General features: G+C 39.1%; 1 long non-coding RNA gene across 1 annotated transcript in view; it reads left to right on the top strand.

Annotated features, from left to right (window-relative positions):
• LOC133224255 (uncharacterized) overlaps positions 1-18,755 on the top strand; it is a 154,280-nt gene that overhangs the window by 75,720 nt on the left and 59,805 nt on the right. The gene's annotated exons all lie outside the window — the stretch shown is intronic.

Here is an 18,755-nt window from a genome sequence, read left to right as displayed (position 1 = left end):
CCAAGTTGCCATAAACTTCCTTTGTCTCTTGGTCTTTTTCATTTAACCTGTTGTCCTTCAGTGACTGTACGGAGTTTTAAAAATATTTCCATCAATGGTTATAGAGGCATTCTATATATATTCTATATATTCTAGCAAATGCTTCAGCAATATCTCCATGTTTCAATAATACTTCCATCATTTGGGAGTTCTTCTGGCTTTTTCAGATCTCAAAATCGCTGTAGTCAAAATTGAAACATGAGACAAGTAGCTTTGTTCTATTTTTGTAATGCAATTCAAGCTTAGGCTGCAATGCAAGTTATTTTTTTTCTGCTGTTTTTGTTTTCTTCCTGTAGAAGCAGTGCTATCAAATTTGGTGTTCATTGCTTGTCACTGGTATCATGGCCCAGGATAGATGCTGTCATGAGGATTCTTTTGTCAGCAAGTTGCATAAAATGGGAACATCCATAAGGTTTTCCCTGATTACTTGCCAGACACACATGACCACTGTTGGTCGGTGCACACAGAGATATGCATGTGTGTATGAACCTATACACGTATATATATATAAAATATGGGCCTGCATTGCACAATCACAGCTGTTTGAGATCCAGAAGCCAAGTCCATCCACAAAGGCATTAACATTTAGATGTACAGTGTTGTGAATTATTATGACATGGATAATTTTACAGTATGCTTTTCCTTCAATATGTAGCCTCTGGAGTCATAAGATCATGTAAGAACTACAGGTGGCATTAAATTTAAAAAAATCTGGTTTTGAATTCATGGATTAAATCTTGAAAATGAGATGGAGAGCCCTGAAAGACTTCATAATTTAGTCATAAATCTCATGCATTTAACAATTGCAGAAAGTTTGGATTAGTAACAATGGTTATTGCTCATAGAGGTCCTCAGACAGAGCTATAATCCTCATTCAGTTAAGACCCAACAGCCTCCTTATAGTCTGGAAGGCTGCAGCCCTCAAGCCCTTGCAATTTGCTTTATTTTTGCTGAGCCTGATAGAATGTAAATACAGATGGGCTATGGGCCAGCAGCAGGATTGCCAAAACAAGAGTCCAGACAAAAGCTATTGCTGTTAATGGCCTTTGTGCAGGAGTAACCTGGGCTGGAGCTGAGCCCTAAAGAGAAAAGGGAGCTCTCTGATCTCCCATCTTGCAATATTCCAAGCTTTTATGAGGCTCTTCTGCATCTCTGATCAGTGAAGCAAATGTGTTAATTTTAAAATTGAAAAGACGATAGATTATACACAAGTACATCTTGCTGGGCATTATGAATATGGCTTTATCATAGATGCAGACTACCTAAAACATGGGGAAAAAAAACCCACATATGGCTTTAAAAAGCCTGACTCCAACTCATTGGTAACTTCCTCACAAACAAGCTCCTACTCAATATGAGAGGAACCAAAGGTGTCCTGACTCTTGACCTACATTATGTGCTTGGCTGCAGAGGCACTTGGACAAGGCTGCAGTGTTCTAAGTGGAAACCTCTAAATCAATTTCTCCTAAGTGCAGTGATAGTTGCAGCAATAGTAATCTTAAAATTGTTACTGGCTCCAACTCATCGTATGGGTCCAGATCTCAGGGTCAAGTTGGCATGTGGCCCAATGTGACTATTTCAAAAAATGACTGTTCTAAAGCCTCTCCAAAGTCAAGTAATATCTTTTTTGTTATGGCTGAAGTTAATCACTGCTTTGCTTAAGAGGTCTGTAGAGAAGTGAGCAGGTCAGTAGTGTGGTAAAGAACTGTCACTACTGCACAAATACAGGGTAGTTCAGATAGTTAAATCTCTGCAGCATATCGGAGCAGGATTAGTAAGGAGCAAGTGAGAAGGGGAGGTGGTTTGTGCAGGAAGAGGTAATGGGATTCATGTTCATGGCAGTCACTGAACCCCCAGCAAAATGCTTTGCTACTAATTGGCACCTGTGATGACAGTGTCAGTGTACAGGTCAAGGGCTGAGTGGGATTTGAAGGCTGAGCTAACCACCTCCAGGTCAGACATGAGGCATGCTGGTAAGGGCCAGAGAATGTTTAAACCTCAGTCTGCTGATGTGATGCCTCTTTTATGGGTGGAATCTGTTTATTTAGCATGTTTGTGAGTACCAAATATGATTACTCACACTAGGGGTAACAGGCTAGAAACAATTGTTGGGTTTAATCCTGTGTAATAGTAGTACACTATTGCAGGGTATGCTATATAAGTGCTAGTTGTATTACATGTCAGCAAGTGCAAACTCTAAATTGTGCTTGAAAATAAAGTGTAAAACCAACATGGTGCATCAAAATGATTTTGAAACATTTTGAAAAGGAAAGAAAGTGACATAACCAGTCTTTTTATGTACTGTATTGGTTGCTATATGGTATAAGTTGCATAGCTTGTATTCAGAAACAACTGAGAAAACCAGAGACTGAAAGGTCACAGCAAGTGACCAGTATGTGAACGGGCATCTAACAAGGTCATTTTAAGCAACCTACAGTGATCATTGAAGTTACATATGCAGACTTAATGTGAATTCTCCCTCTCCCTGTTTTGAACTAAAAGAAATTAACTTAGTGCCTCCAAGTGAGTCCTCTGTGTGTGTATTATTTACTTGTGTGGGTTTTGATACAGCCACAATGGTGCAGTTATCTTTCAGTTGACTTGAAATTTCGGACTAACTGAAGCCTTACCCTTCACTCACAGTAGCAGTTTTCCTTTGTAGAATGCTGGTAAACATCTCTGAGACTGTCTAGGTTGGCTTCCCAGTGGAGGAGCAATCAGTGATATAGTGTGGATGTACTCTAAACATAGTTTTTTTACATACATGTGCTGGGAAAGCAGTCACAAAGAGCAGACAGATGTCCTCTTCTTCTGTCGCACTGCCAGGAAGTGACGTTGCCTGAAAGGATTGATTTCCATCAAAGAGCAAAATATCCTGCCTTTGATACAGCCATACTTTAGCTAACAAATATAATCAGCAATTCTATTACCACCATGTCTTCCAAAGAATGGACGTTTGCTCACACACTGGGAAGAGTGCTTGGCAGACAGTGCAGTAGTGCCACCTGGTGATAACTGCCATGGAGAGTGTTTGTCAGCAGGAAGAGAAGTCCAAACAGCACATTAGAGGTAGTTTTTCAAGTGTTACAGAGCCTTGTGCACACTGAGAAGCCTACAGTTGTGTGATGGGTCATACATGATAAGAACAGTGGTCATTACCATGACGGATGTATGCAAAAACCCCCAGGTCTTCATTGTATTTTTCAAGAATAGGTTGGTCCCTATTTGCACCATTTCTTTTACAATTGCCACCTAATGGAGGTGGACCTAACTTACTGCTGTTTATGCACCCATAGTGGTTTTCCAGACCTTCCCTCTAGCACCTTATCACAGTGGTGTGATAATGCTGTGTTACTGCATGCAGTTGCCCTCATTAGGATCTACCATTAAGAGATGCTTGGTCAAAGCAGCAGTCAGAACTTTAAGCAAAAGGAAATAGAAGCACGATGGCAACTTGAACCAGATGGAGTCATGCTGCTTTTGTGGAAATAAGATTTCTTGTGCTGATTTTAGCCTTACCTTGTCACTTGGCTGGCAAGCTAGTAACCTTATCCACGTATGCTGTAGTCCTTGTGACGGTAAATTACTCTCTTACCTGGAAAGGTGCATGTTAAGGTTAGCTGTGCATTTACCTTCTTGACAGAGTCTATGTGGGCAGAGAAAACAATTGAGCTATTTAAAAGCAAATATTTTTGGGAAGAAATTGCACAAAGGAGGAACCATGCAACAGTCCTCTCATATAAAGTTAGTGTGGTTCAGTAATGTCTAAACAGATCAGTTTAGATTGGTGAATGGAAAAGATCTATTTAATGTTACTGGCTTTTCAAATTATTTGAATAATTTGTTTATAGCCCAGTCAGAGCAAGTTAAAGTCAGTGAGGAAATGTCATGGTTGAGGGAGAGGAGGGGAGTTTGTATGAAAAACCCCAAGGAGCTGAGTTCATCTTAAACTGGAGTCAGTGTTGTAGCTATGAAGGGGGGGGGGATGAATTCAACACAGGGTTTGGCAGGGCAGAAGTTCAGTCTTTCGGAGGAATGGGAACCTTGTGCCTACATTTCAGATAAGCAGGCAAAATAAAGCCAGTTGAGAGAATCCAATAATGAGGCTGTGGAGTAAGAATCAATTAAAATGACCCAAGTATAAAAGGTTATGAGGGAGGAAGATTCCATTTCTTTCCCTCTTGTTTATTTTTTGCCGTATTTGGCTCTTGCACAGAATGCTGAACTGAAATGGGGCCTTTATTACCAGCTTGAGAGAGATCTTGAATTCCTTAAGATTTATGTTATGGAGTGCCTTTATTTTATGGGCTTGACAAAGACATGAAAGGCCTTTGAAAGCTGGACTTTGTGCAGCAACTTTGCTGGCTGAAGTGGAGCTGGCTTGTTTTGACACTGTCTGAGCAGCCATTCACACTGCTGAGCATATATTTAATCCTTACTTTGACATGTCCCCTAGTTATTAAAAGATGCCAGTCTTTGCCCAAACTTTTTGCTATTGATGTATGCAAGGGACTCGAGCATTTGTCTGGGCACTTTCAGAAAGCCAGGAAGGTCCTTGGTGGCTTGAACCACTGCAGATAGGCTGTGATTCAGTTATAAAGAATGAGAATTGAACTGTGCAGGAAGAAACAGCAACAGGTTTGCAAAGCAGTCATTCTTCTGGAGCTTAGGAGACATGGGGTACATACCAGCAAAAAGATGTAGGGGATGTTGGAAAGCACTTCCACTGCAGAGGTGATTTCAATTTTCCCAAAACTGAAAGGTGGTAGTGATTAAAGATGGGTTGAGTGGGGCTGTAAATGGAAGCAGAGTTACTGATGAAATACCCTTGCTTCAGTTAGTCAGTACCGAGATGAAGGGTTCCCTTAGCTGTATATCTTCCTGCTTCTGCCTTCGCTTCTTTTGCAGCTAACCACAGAATCATCTTGTTGGTGAAGGGATTTAGGGTGGTATCAAAGCCAGGAAATGAACAATGGGATCACTGGGGGAAGGATAAAAAAAAATCGGGGGAACCCCATAGAGATTAAGAATACATGAAAAAGAGAAAGAAAAGATTCAGAAGAGAAGGAAAGAAAAAGATTGAGGTTCCAGTGATAGCTGTAGGGTTATGAAAGAGAATGAACAGGAAAACCTAAGAATCGGTATTGGTATGGCAAGGGCGAAAGGCGTTCTGTTCCTAAGAGGGAAAATCTATTAAAGCTGGAACTGTGTCAGTTGGTCAGAACTTCCCTGGTAAAGTGTAGGTTTGGATTGATCAAATAATTTATTTGCTTCTTGCAGAATTGTTTTTGTTAGAAGGAAGTTGTACAATTATTCTGAAAACAAGGCATTTCAGTGTTTTAGATGAGAAATAATTTAAACCAAAGTATGTTTTATTTGAGTGACCAAAAAAAATTTAAGTCTGAAGTCAGCAAAAAATATTAGTTCACTGGAGGAAAAAGGGGAGAAGCTTTGAGAAATGAGTGTGAAACTAATATCTTGAATAATTGTTTTCCACGTCAGTAGTGAAACTAAGTCAGCTGTTCACATGTATTCAAACCACCTTTATTTAATAATGTTGTAACATCCATGGTTCCGGGATTTCTGGATGTAGTATAGCACATGGGATCACTGATCCATCTGGAGCATTTTCTGCCTCAAGCTATGCCCAGTTCCTGATGTTTTAATGAAAGACAAACAATCTAAAAGGATAATCAATTACTGATCTCCCCTCTGTTTGTGCTGAGCTACTAATTTAGATAGGGGAATCTGTAGGTAAGCTGTGAGCCATGATGCTGACTTTCCTGATCAGAATCTTCCATGACTGCAGTTATCTTTTGGTCAGAACATTATCCAGCATTTTTCTCAACTCTGCCTGAAATGTTTGAACGAATGGGATTCTGATGGCAGCAACTGTCATACTATCCATCATGTGGCTAAATAATGAGATGCTCAGATACTAAGCAAAATAAAGGGTAATATATGACTGCAGATCTAACTCTGACTAGTGATTCATGAGAGTGACAGAGCACAGCAAGGAGAATTCCTACCCAGATAATTTACTGTGGGTGAAAGCAAGCATGTAAGGTGGTTGTTCTCACACAGCTTAATATTAAACATCTGTTGTAAAAACCTATGTTAAGGGACTAATCTCCCTTGGATTCTTACATAGTCAGAAGAGAGAGTTCCTCTACTATGATATACAAGTGCAATACGGAACAGGAGCCTAATCTAACTCGTTCTTGATTCTAAAGTGGTTGAGAGATCCTTCAGGTAACATAAATGAGCATAATGCTATTGTTAGTAAATGAGATCAATGTATTCGCTGTAGCTAACAGAGCATATTAGTCATTGCTAAGTGTAGTTACAAGCTACATGAAAATGTTCTTGGGAATTTGTATAAAAGTGGTCTGAAATACAAGATGTATAGAATGATAGAACAGTCTTATCCTGTGGCTGGTACCCCAAGTGCTAGAAACTGCCTTCTCAGAGAAGTTAATGGCTGTGCATGTAAATCATAAAGGAATGTCCTCCCATCCAGTATTTCCTATGTGGTAGGGTTTTACATGTGTTTATCAGCTGGGAGATGGATGCACTTTATTACTTCTGTTTTGCTTGGGAGGGACCTATTTTCGGGACTTCGCATTGGCTTATTTGCCAAGTTTTGGAGAACTTCCAGGTCACACTGGAACCCAGCCTTGCTAGCAGAAGTGAAATACATTTTCCAGGCCCACTTCAGCAGGATGCATAGGAACAGAAGTTGGTTAACTGATGGTGCTTTTTAGATGGCAAGGCTTGCATGAGAATACTTGTGGATTTCAGACTTCAGTAGCAGCTAACCTCACTCACTAAATGCTTTCTACAGTCTAGTAATATTTGAATTTAAAAAGGCTTTTGAAGCATGTACTATTAGGAATAAAGTTTCGTCTGATTAATATAAATTACTGAAACAACTCTTTTAAAAACAGACTAGGTTTGACTTTTTTGATTTCAGTGTTTGTTCCTCCAGAAGAAAATATGTAGAAGCGAAGGAAGCCATAGTAACTTTCAGAAGCATACACTGGATTTATATACTGATGTTGTTTGTCCATCAAAGCAGATTATTTTAATCAGCAGAGGACAAATGGAACCTGACTTTCAATTAGTACAGATAAACATTGTGCAAGTTGCATAACCTGCAAGTAGTGTCCAGATGAGAGAGCACACAGATACATGCAGCTGTGACTGGAAGATTTCTTCAACCAGCAGTTGAGGATCAGTCCTGAAAGAGGCAGCCTCAAGAGAGAGAGAAGTAACATTGATTCTTACACAGTTGGTATTTAATTTATACTCTCTTCTCATTAAGAATCAATATTATATACTGCAAAAACTGATTTGTCAGTGCTGTCTTTGTCAGGAAAGCCACTTATGATGCCTCTAAAAGTCTGGCCACTTGTAAAAATATTATTAATGTGACTGGCATGCAGATATGACATTAGGTATCTAGATTTAAACATTTTGGCTTAAACCAGCTCACTTTGTTCTCCTCAGCTTTTCCTACTCTTTCAAAATAAACGTTGTAAGGTTGTACTATATAGGAGTACTTATAAAACCAGACCTGTAGATACACTGTATGAATCTGAAAGCATATTGCAGTTATATACTGAAAGGTTGTGGAGATTTCCCCTGAGTATTTTACATAAACAGTTATTTGTTCATTCAATAACTTGGAGTACTTCAAAGCACCTGTTGACATTAAGGATGAAACAGAAGATTTTGGTTGGCAGAATTCCATTGCCAGGGCTAGAGAGTTGTCAAGCAGATACACAAACATTAGGGAGCTAATATGTTTATACTGAATGGTCAGCTGAAGCCAAAGACTCATTTTTTTTGATGGAACATCCCGATGTGTTAGTGTTCCCTCTTTGTGGGAACAGAACAGCCAGTGTTGGCTGGCAAGTCTGCTTTTGGAGGCCAGTGTTCAAATACAAGCTCCACTTCAAATTATTGCAGGCAGAAGCTTTTATGCCTCTTACTCTCATTCTACTTTTAGAGCTACAGTGAGATATTTGGGTCATAGTATCTGAAATGGTTCTGAAGATTAAGTTGGGAGGAGGAGATAATTTCTGGAAGGGGGCAGGACTGGTATCCCTTGTGCTATAGTGAAGGGACACATGCCTTTCGTTAGTCCTTGGAAAATAAATAAGCTAAAGGGTGAGCCTAAGTAAATACTGTAAAGCTGTAGCATGGATAGTTATTCAGATGCACTCAATTCAACAGCATTCAGGGTTTTTTCCTTTTTGTTTTTAATTGTGTTCATTTGCTCTCATGTATATGGGCCTTTGTTCATCCCACTTCCTGGGAAAGGCTGCATATATATATATATACATATATATATATATATATATATAGGCAGTTAAGAAAAAGAAGCTAGTTAGTTATTTACAGCTTGGAGGAAACCATAACTGACCATGTACCTCACAAGTGCCTCACCAAATACCAAACAGACAAAATAAATTAAAAAGCAGTAGTTAAACCCTGCCAGGCTGTGATATACTTATGAATGAAGTTATCCATAGCCAGCAGCTTCAGAGATACCAAAGCCTGTTTGTGGAAAATGATGAACAAATGTTTTCGTCATGCCATACATAGTTTATTCCAGAAAACCCCCAGCATATCTAACTGCAAGATTTGCTCTGTGCTGGTTTCTTGTGTGTCTGGAAAGTGAGGGGTGTAACTATGGAGCCCTGTGTTTGCCAGCAAAATATTAATCCCCTGAAGAAGAGTGGGCTAATTGTATGAAAGCCCTTTACTAGTAGTGGAACTGTTCCTGTGAACCTATTTAACAGAGTTGTTTTCACAGAGCCCCTCTTTGAGGGGTGAGTTCTACACTGTAGGGAAATATCTATGAGAAAGAAACTACACAGAAATTCTGGATTGTACTCTATTTCAGAAGATCTCCAGAGGATGTGAAGACTTGTCATCTAAATTCTGATAAGCCTGGGTTTTCTTCAGTGATGATTCTGTAATATCAGAGAGACCAGCTTCCCAAGGCGCCCAGATACTACGTTGTATCTAATTTCAGCCAGTTGTGAATGCTTTTGAAGGATAGAAAAAAACAAGGAATACAGAATTCTGGTCTTTTTCTTTAAATAAGTTTGAAAATCTTCAGTTTATTACCAATGTAGTATCTGTAACTTGCCTTTTGCCCTCTAGAGGATTTGAGGCACAGGAGATGAATCTTGTTGTTCCTACTCCATTAGGATGAATCATATCTAATTTTAGGTTTAACACAAGCAACTTTTAGACACTGGTTGCTTCATGAGGTAGGCTGAAGGAAGAAGATAAGGTGGTATTTCTGACCAAGTGATGAATACATCATGATGTTTCAGTTACATTCATTACTGTATAGCTTTTACATAAATGTTTCTTATCTTGGAACCTAAGTACTCAAGTAGTAAAGTGATGGTACAGGGGATGTTACAGCTGAGCTTACAAGAAAGGCTAACAAATGTCATAAGGGTTACTATTGTGGATGGAAAACATCAATACCAAATAAGAGCATCAGTGCATAGACTAGGCCATGGAAAAGTTGTTTCTTGTCATAACCATGTTGAGAAAAATTTATTTGCATCATTATTCTGTGCTTCCAAGTTCCATTTGTCCAGCTGGAGCAGAGCAAACACATGAAATGGCAAAAAATGACACCAAACCGAAACAGCCTGTCAAGACTTTTGGTGATGGAGATGTTTCTCAGCTGTTACGAAGCCAGCTAAGTTGAAGTCTCACTTCTTACTTTTTTCTCAATACAAGAGAGATACTACAGGGACATGAGGGGCAGACCAAACCTTCAACTTCCAGAAATTAGAGCAACTAGTAAACTTTATTAGGTTATGGTGATGGCCAACACATCCCCTGTGGACCCAGAGTGGCAGGAGGATGGTGTGGAGCTTGGCTCTGCTTAGAGTCTGGCTTTTGTGCTGCCTGTCTCAGCTCTTGTTCATTTAAGCAATGAAAGAAAACAAATGAATCCCTGTTCAATACAGATAATGAGTTCTGGATTGGAGTAGAGTAATGAACTAGTAATCTTTTGACACATCTTCTAGCTCTGTATTTTTGAGAACAATCTTCCAGTGACTACATTTTCCAAGTGTGGACCATAGCTTTCAAATCAGATATGCTTACCTCCCAGTTCATGATGCTTCCAGGTACTGAAAGGCAGTGAGTGGCTCACTCCGAGTTAATGAGGAAATCAACCTCCCCTAGTTTTGATTTCTGATAATAACTGCATAACTACAAAACAAGAATTATTTTTGCACACCTTAATTTTTTAAAAATAATAGATTAAAAAAAAAAGAGAATGAGGTGACTTGAAGCTATTTCTTTACTCAAGAGCCCCAGGGGCAGATGTACTGGCTGCTTCCTCACGGGATTGCATAAACCAAAGAGACATCCAAGAGAATGTGAACATCATTCTTTCCGCTTTTCTTATATTCTGTTATGATGCCAAGTTTTTGAGAGGACACTAAGAAAAAGTTAGCAATTTAAGGCAGGAGGGGAAAGAAAAAGATCATAATTCAAGCCTTCAGCCTGGCTCTTCTCCTGTAGCTGCGGTGCAGTGCCAAAACTGCTTGCGTGCAGACTTGAAGTGTAATTCTGCTCCCTCTCACCCCTGATAAATTTCAAGCCAAGAGATGGAGATGGTGGAACATCCATGCTGTCAGGAATGCTGGCTTCCTCCCTGATTTTGTAAGCAAGATCCTCCTGCCAGGTGCTGATTGATTGAACCATCTGCCTTTGCATTGTAACTGTAAGAATGCAAAACTTCTTTGCAAAACAAAATCAGATCGGCAGCATTGGTACAAGGCACTTGTTGGATTCAAAGTCACTATGTTCACATAGAAAATGGCATGGCAAAAATGACTGGTTTATGTCTCATCACTCAAATAAATGTCTTCAGCAAAACATACAGGGGGAGTGCATGTCTGATTAGAAAATGAACCTCAGTCATTAGACAGTAGATAGAGAAAAGCTCTACCCCATGAATAATAAACACTGTATTGATCTGTAATTGCTGGTGCATATCAATTCTTTCGTTTAAGTGAGAGGATTCTAGAGAAGAGATGTAGATTTAGGAGGTAGTGGTTTTACAGTGGTGTAACTTACATAAAGGTTAAAAGGGTAAAAAAGCCCCAGGACTAAACCATTTCAGTTTTCTCTGTGCTTGTTGAGGCCTGTCACAGGCAGGGCCAGGGATTGCTTTGACTCCAACGGTGTTTATCTCCAAATGAGGAACTTAATACACCCTATTCTTTGCCAGGTGACCCAGTAGCAGTATTATTGTTTTGTCAGATAAAATTAATAATGTTATTTTCACATCCTGAAGCAAAAGGTGATTGAGGTGTGAAATAGGCAATTCTGACTCATTGTGCCTCTTTCAGCAAAAATGTTTCTGTAAGACTTCTTCCCTTATAACCAGCATATATTGCCTTTGAATCAGCCGGCTTGTCCAAGCATTGGAAGATACCTGTGGCTGATGTGAAGACCTTATTAGTGTTTTCAGGATTCGAAAGCAAAGCAGAAACTGAGCAGAAATATTTTACAGTGAAAATATTGGGTTCTTCAATGATTATTTGTGGTGTTCTACTAGAGAAATACAAGGTGTGATGTAAGGTTTGATTAGGGTTTTTTTTACTTTAATACATTGCATATCGTATGGTTAATAATCCAGACCATGTTACTAGATAGTAAGTTAGATTGAAGTGTTTTTTAGTTTTCAAGATGTGTAGATGTGCACACATGTGTGCCTTAGGGCATTAAGAACATGGTTTAGTGGTGGGCTTGACAGTGCTGAGTTAGCAGTTGGACTTCATGAGCTTAAAGGTTTTTTTTCAACTAACACAGTTCTATGAAATCTGGATTGTACTTACCTTTTCCTACACCAATAGCAGGGTTATGTCTGGAAAACCCATATGTATGGAATAGATGTCTTCCATCTGAGATGCAGAAGAACATTGTTTTTGCAGGGCAGAAAGGTCAGTCTTGGAATTCAAGGTGTATTGTGAAAAGTTAACCTCATGTTTTTCCCTGTTTAGTCTCTGAGGACAGAAGACTCTGCCCAAAGGATGGCAATATAACCTTCTGGTACCATGTATTGTACCAGGGAATGGAACTGGAAACCTGGTGGGAGAGGCACAGAAGAAAATAAAATTTGGCTGGATGAGTGACAGGGAAGACAAAACATAGAGCAGCAGCAGGTCAGGGGGGTGGGATAGCAGTGATCTCTTTATTTCTCCCCACATCTGGTTTTCCTCTCTTGGTTGTCAAGAGATTTGTTACGCAGATACATGCTATATTGATTCTTTAATCTCTGTGGTTATCCCAGCAGGGTCCATATCCACAATGAAATTAATCTAGAAGTAGTTTCTGAAAGCTCAAGAAATTGTTCAGTTTATTTTAATAACAGCGTAAGGCCTATTGCTTGCTTTTACTGGATCCATTATATGTGTTATTTGCCCTAGTAAAATTGCCATTTACACCTACAAAGTGATCTTGTTACACCAAGTTTACTTCTCTGGATAGAAAATAAGGCACTCCCACCAAAATTCACTCAGTTTACATGTCAGATCTTTAGCATTCTCTCTGTCTTATGGGAGAGAATTATAAGCAAGATTCACAAGGAGGTTATGGGAGGACTAATTTTTTTTAATAAATAAATTTAATTTATTACTTGCTCACCACTGAGGCATTTGGCCTTGCACAGATGCATTGGAGGGAGCTCTGGTCTGCATCTGGCATTTGAAAGGGACAGTCCTGGTCCTGTATGTGTGGATGTGAATATATGAAAGAGAAAAATACACTGAAAAAGAAAAGGGACCATGTATCTTTATCCTGTATGCTTCCGTATGGAAGTAGTTGAAGAATAGTACAAACGGTAGCTCCTCTGGTTCAGTAGTGTCTTATCTGTAACACTGAAAATAAGCTTTTGAGTCAGGCATTTGCTGCAGAATTAAATGTCTTCTGCAGCTAAAGTGTGGTCACTGAACAGGCCTTCTGGTATCTTTGCCAAAATGTCCCTCAAAATGACTCAGTGAAGGTGTGGAGAGGCTCTATGCCTTTTGTCTACCCGCTAGCAGAACTGGTTAGGACTCTGTTTAATTTTCAATGCCATTGCCAGCAGCATCTGGTAAATATTACTTCCTCATTTTCCAAATGCACTGAGATGAGACAACATGTACAGTTACAGGACATGGTTTTCTGTAGCTCTGTCTTTGTTTGCTGGTGGTGCAGTTGAGAAGAACCCTGCCCAAAGCAAGTGAAATCATCTGAAGCTGTGCTCAGAGAAGGAGCAGGGGGTAGAAGGTACTTTTCAGACAGAAATTTGATTTTCTCCAGCCTCAACTCTTATTCCAGCACCAGGTTACTACAGAGAAGATGGGCCTTTTGTTAAACAGCATCATTTGAGCAGGTGAAACAAGGATCCCTGAGAAGTAACAGACTTACTGTTACGAAGGTGGTAGTAAACTGAGGTGCTCTCACAGGCCTGTAATACATGTATCTCCTCTTCATGTTACTAGAAAATTAGGTTTATATTGCTCAGGATAAATAAGGAGTATAATTAACAAATAGAGACTTGGCTCTCAGGCTGTCAATAAAAGTAGAACAATACAAGGAAACTTAAAGTAAAAGGATCTTTTTTGCTGGTACTTAGTGTTTTTTGAATGCAGCTGTATTTTTGTGTGATTTCCATGAAATCTGCATGAACACTGTTAGGGAAAGGAAGTGAGAGGCCTCCTTCAGCTGGTGATCAGTTTGTAGTCACCAGCCTTCATAATTTGTATTGATTTCAGGTTATCCAGAGGCTCTGCTTACTCACTGAAATGTGATTCAAACATACTGAAACCTAACAAAAGGTTTGCAGTGACGGTCATGAACCTCATGTTTCATAGTCTTTTGAAGCCTTGCTAAAGTTAATTCTGAGTTTTACAGGTCATTTTACACGTTCTTGCAAGGAATTTGGATGACCAGGAAGAGTGACCAGAATTCCATATCACAGTGTTGATCATTAAGTAAGGGAATTAATGAGATTTGGAACTGTGTTCCAAAGAGCTCTTAGCTTGTTCTCCAGAAAAAAAATAGTTGCTGGAGATTACTAGACCACATAGCTGTTGCTCCTTTTCCACTTAGATCCACAGAAAGTTTTACACGATGTTGAGAATACAGAGTGCACTTTAAAATGTGTGTAGGAAAAATTGGCTGTGTCTTTCTGAAAGTGCCTGTTTCAAAAATGTCACTGAATGTGCAGAAATTAGTGATGCTTCATATAATGAACTGTCTGAAGTACCTGCACCAAGTCATGGCACCAGCACTCAGAAGCTACTAAAAGTTGTGTTTGCTTGGCTCTGGCTTTCTGGCGCTCATTACTGTGACAAGTGTCAGTCACACTACTGGTACTGTAGTATGCACTGAGAGCAGCGGGTCAGACAGTGAGAGCACAGATTTCAGCACCATTCAAAGCACGTCCTCACTGAGCTGGAGCTGTATGAACTCATTCCAGTGCAGCATCTTCCTGACAAAGTCAGCCTTTTGCCTCTTTTCTAAACACATCATAAATCTGTTTGTGACTCATTCCTATGTAGTTTACTTCAACAAATTCTGTCTTTCAGTTACACAGTTTGCTTATACAATTTAAACTGGTCCACTAAATGCAAGTTAGTCTTTGAAGTTTAATAAACAGCTTTTGCTGTTTGCTGAATATTTGTGAACATTCAGAACTGTTGTGTTATGTGACTAATAAAATCTTTTCAGAGTATATGTGAGAAGCTAAACTGCTTGCAGCTTTATTCTTGAAAGCAGCAGAGGATGTGTTCACAAATGCATTAGTGTTTCATTTTCTCGAATCCGGACTGAATCGTATTTACGTGACACAGTCGATCTTTCATTATTTACCAGAATTTTCTAAAACTTTGTGTGAGAGAAAACATGTAAATTGGTAGATCAGCCATTAAAAAAAATTGGGCAGCTCATGCAAAAAGGATCAAACTGCAGTGAGTGTTACCTGTAAGTTAGTGGTTTCGTACAGCAGCTTCTGCCATATAGGCAAATTCTTCTTTCACTACTATGGTCGGCCTATTGATTTTTATACAGTCAGTTGCTTCCTGGGTCCCCATTACAATAGGTAGATTAGGATTTCCTGAAGGCTTTTAAAAATATTTTAAATTTATATTGTAAAGTTAATAAACTAATTTAACTGAAGTATTCATGAAGAAGTCATTAAACCTCTTAATGTCATATTAGACATTTAATCCCTGAAAGAAAATGGTGGACTCTTAATCATTAGGACAGGTTTTTATTAATGCTTTTAAAAGCCATTTAGTTTCATCAGGGCCAGTTTCTAGTAATGTCAATTTAATGTGTCATTCTTGAGAAAATTCCAAAGCACTGCCAGCTTGCCTTGAAATGATAACAGCATTAGCTCCCCTTTCTGTATTTAGATTCTCTGCCATAACTTCATTCCTGACTTTTTGTAGGTTCTACAGCATTTGGACTCTTAAGTAGGATCATGGAAACATATTGCATGCAGTGTTGGGTTTTAGCTCTACCGGTCAACACACAATCTGATGCATAGATTTTCAGGATTGGCCAGCTGAGGTCGAACTGATTATATGACATTATTCAGACCAGAAATCGCTTGGATAAAACAAAGAAGGTTTTCTCTTTCTCTCTTTGTGGTTTGGTGAACACAGTTTTATCTTTTAAAATAAGAATGCCCCACTGATTCTACTTCAAAATGAAAAAAAACCCTGTGTATATAAAATACATGTAAATGGGTGAGAAAGAGAAAATTCTTAATACGACTATACCTTAGTGCTTCACAGCTGCTTGTGTATATCCATGTATCACTGGAAAAGAGATGTTATATTCGAAGGAAGAAAATTCAGCAACTACTCAGAACTTTTCCTGGTTGAATTTATATATTTCTGGTCCATTTGAGACAATATTGTCTTTGGTTTAAAAACTTTTGTTATTTCTCCTCAGCACTGCTCAATAATCAGTTCTTCTCTCTAAGTATGTGTATTTTTGTGTGATGGTAGTGTATGATAAAGGAAATCTGCCCCATCATACTATTCTGTAAGATCAGAGAGCGCTTTCATTATAACAAGGCACCACACAGCATCACTGAAGAGTTGTTCAAAATTGATCATAAGAAAGAGACAAAAATGGGCATCACAAATCTCATTGAGGAGAGATAACATCCCCTTTTCCCAGCATCCTGGTTTTCTGTGAAAAGTAGTACATGCAGATTAAGGTTTCGGGCCTTCTCCCCCCACTGTTATGTCCCATTCTACCCCCATCCCTGGAGACAGCATCAAAGACCCATAAAAATACTTCTATGAATTAGTGTATCAGAGTCCAAGGCTGGTAATTTTTTCCATTTGGGTTTTAAAGCAGGTGAGATGACCAATGTTTTTATAGTGTCCTTCTTAATTTGTAGGGATTATTCAAGATGTTTATTGTATTTTGGGAGGCATGGTTTTGTTTCTGTTCCACAGAGAACTGTTTGCAAAGAATTCCAACCAGTAGGCTTATTCTATAGGCAGAATATTCCACAAGCAGAAACATTCCAAAATCCTATTTAGCCAATAATGAAGCAAAAGCAATATGGCTTACTCAAAACGAGAGGCGTATTATGAATGAAGTCAGTATATAGGAAAATACAGATGCTTTTTAAGGGCGCAGGGCAGCACCCATGTATTTAGTCTTCAAAGCTGTGGAGACAACAACAGATTTTTAAAGAATGGGTGCAGCTTCTTTCAGCTTCATTAACCTTGGTCACATCTGCATTTGTTCTGAAGCTTTTGAAAGCTCTTCAGTATTGACCTTGTTCTGTAGGTTCTTGTGGTTTGGTTTCTCCCCCCCCATCTTGTACTAAGGAGGAGGTAGAGAAGCTGATGCCCTAAATTCTAGTCTTGGATTTGCCACATGCTGCCAGTGGCATTTGACATACTGAGGCAAATAGACACGTTATACTCTAATATAAAAATCAGATATTTATCTGCCTTATCTCACATGTTTCAAAGTAAATTCATGAGTGTTTACTCTCCCATTTTGTTGAGTGCTACAGAAAATACCGGTAACTTCAGAGTTTGCAACAGCAATAATGGTGCCACATTTTAAAACTTGTTGTTGAAGAAGTTCATGCTTTTACACAGAGGGAAGTCTCATTTGCATATGCAACGTAATCTGCCCTCCTTGCTAGAAGACAGTTGGAGGCGAAGTAATTGTAGGTTTGAAAATGAGTGAAGAAATTAATGAAAGAAAAAGACCACTGAGAGCTATTAAATACCAAGATACATTCAGGAAATCTATATATGGTAAACTGGTCCTTTGAGAAGGTATCCCTGTAATAGCCTGTGCTGTTGCCCACACTCTGAGGCAGGGTGCTGACCTGTAGTCTGACCCCTGCTGTCATTCTTAGTTATTTAGCTTTATAATCATAGTTTTGATGTTTTTCTCTTTGTGTCCAAACACAGATCAGCTTTATTGCCTTGTCTTGTGTATATGCAGATATCCAAAGCACTATCTTCTTCTTAGTATCTTATAATGTCATGTTTATAGCATAATATGACCAGACTGACATGTCAAGGCCAAGTCCTCCTGAAAAATGATGCAATTAGACTTCACAAGTATTACTCACTGCTTCTGGTGTGACATGGTTTCATCTTGGAAGACTGAATCATGGCATTTTGAAAGAAAGCCTGTGAAATAATAATGCACTAACCTTGTGAGCCATTCCTGTGAACAGCACCTTTACAAAGAATTAAAAATGGAAAAGAATCCATAGTATGAAAACACTGTCTCTAATGTGCTCTCTCAATCTGTTCTGTTGTAGAAAATTGTGAAGAGTGCTTTACACACTGGTAGAGCTAATAGAGTAGGAGGTGGAACACTAATTACAGCACAAAGCAGTAACTAAAAACCCTTGGCAATGCTTAGCTACAATAATGTACCCTATAGACTTTTTCTAAGCTTCAGCATTTCAACCTGGGATTCAGTCTCTCAGTTTTTACTAAGAACAGCTTCAAGCGAAGAACCCATTGACGTCAGTGGGAGTTATGCCTAAATAAGAACAGCAGGTTCTAGCCCCTGAATTGTAACTCTTTGTGTAATGTAGTTTTCCTGCTAGTTGGGACACACGTTTATACAGCTCTTTGTGGAAGATTTTCATTTCTGAAGCTTGCAGTGGGACAATGAACACTGGATAATCTTACCCATAAACTTAATGGAGCCCTGGGGGCACCTGGCAGGGGGAGCTGAAAGGGCACTTGCTGCTTTCCATTTGAATGTTATGCTATTTCTTGAATTTAACTGAACTCAAGACTCTGTCTCTTCACTTTCATAATAATTGGAGAGACATAAAATCAGCGACATGTGCTTGGTCAGCTGTCCCGCTTTCTCCTAAGCACTGAATTTACAGCACACACATGCTCTGAGGCTATTCTTCTCTTATCTTTTGTGGTATCTAAACTTATTCCTGATAAATCTAATTCATATAGATTGACAGTTCAACCAGTGTGCTTCCCGAATCTCAGGAGGGAAATGTATGGCTCACTTTTGGTTTAGTAACTTACGGAGATTAGATTTTGCATAATGTAAATGTGAGGCGGGTGATACTTTGTAATGCTCTGAATGCAATTAGTGAGATAAATACAGAGCTAAATTCATTTTCTCTGGAAAGAGGCAATCTGATTGCTATG

This window comes from Neopsephotus bourkii, unplaced genomic scaffold (genome assembly GCF_033783945.1).
Source record: "Neopsephotus bourkii isolate Nb327-2 ecotype Australia unplaced genomic scaffold, CSIRO-AGI_Nbou_v1 NB_1663, whole genome shotgun sequence".
NCBI lineage: Eukaryota > Metazoa > Chordata > Aves > Psittaciformes > Psittacidae > Neopsephotus > Neopsephotus bourkii.
This window is presented reverse-complemented; position numbering and strand designations above follow the sequence as displayed.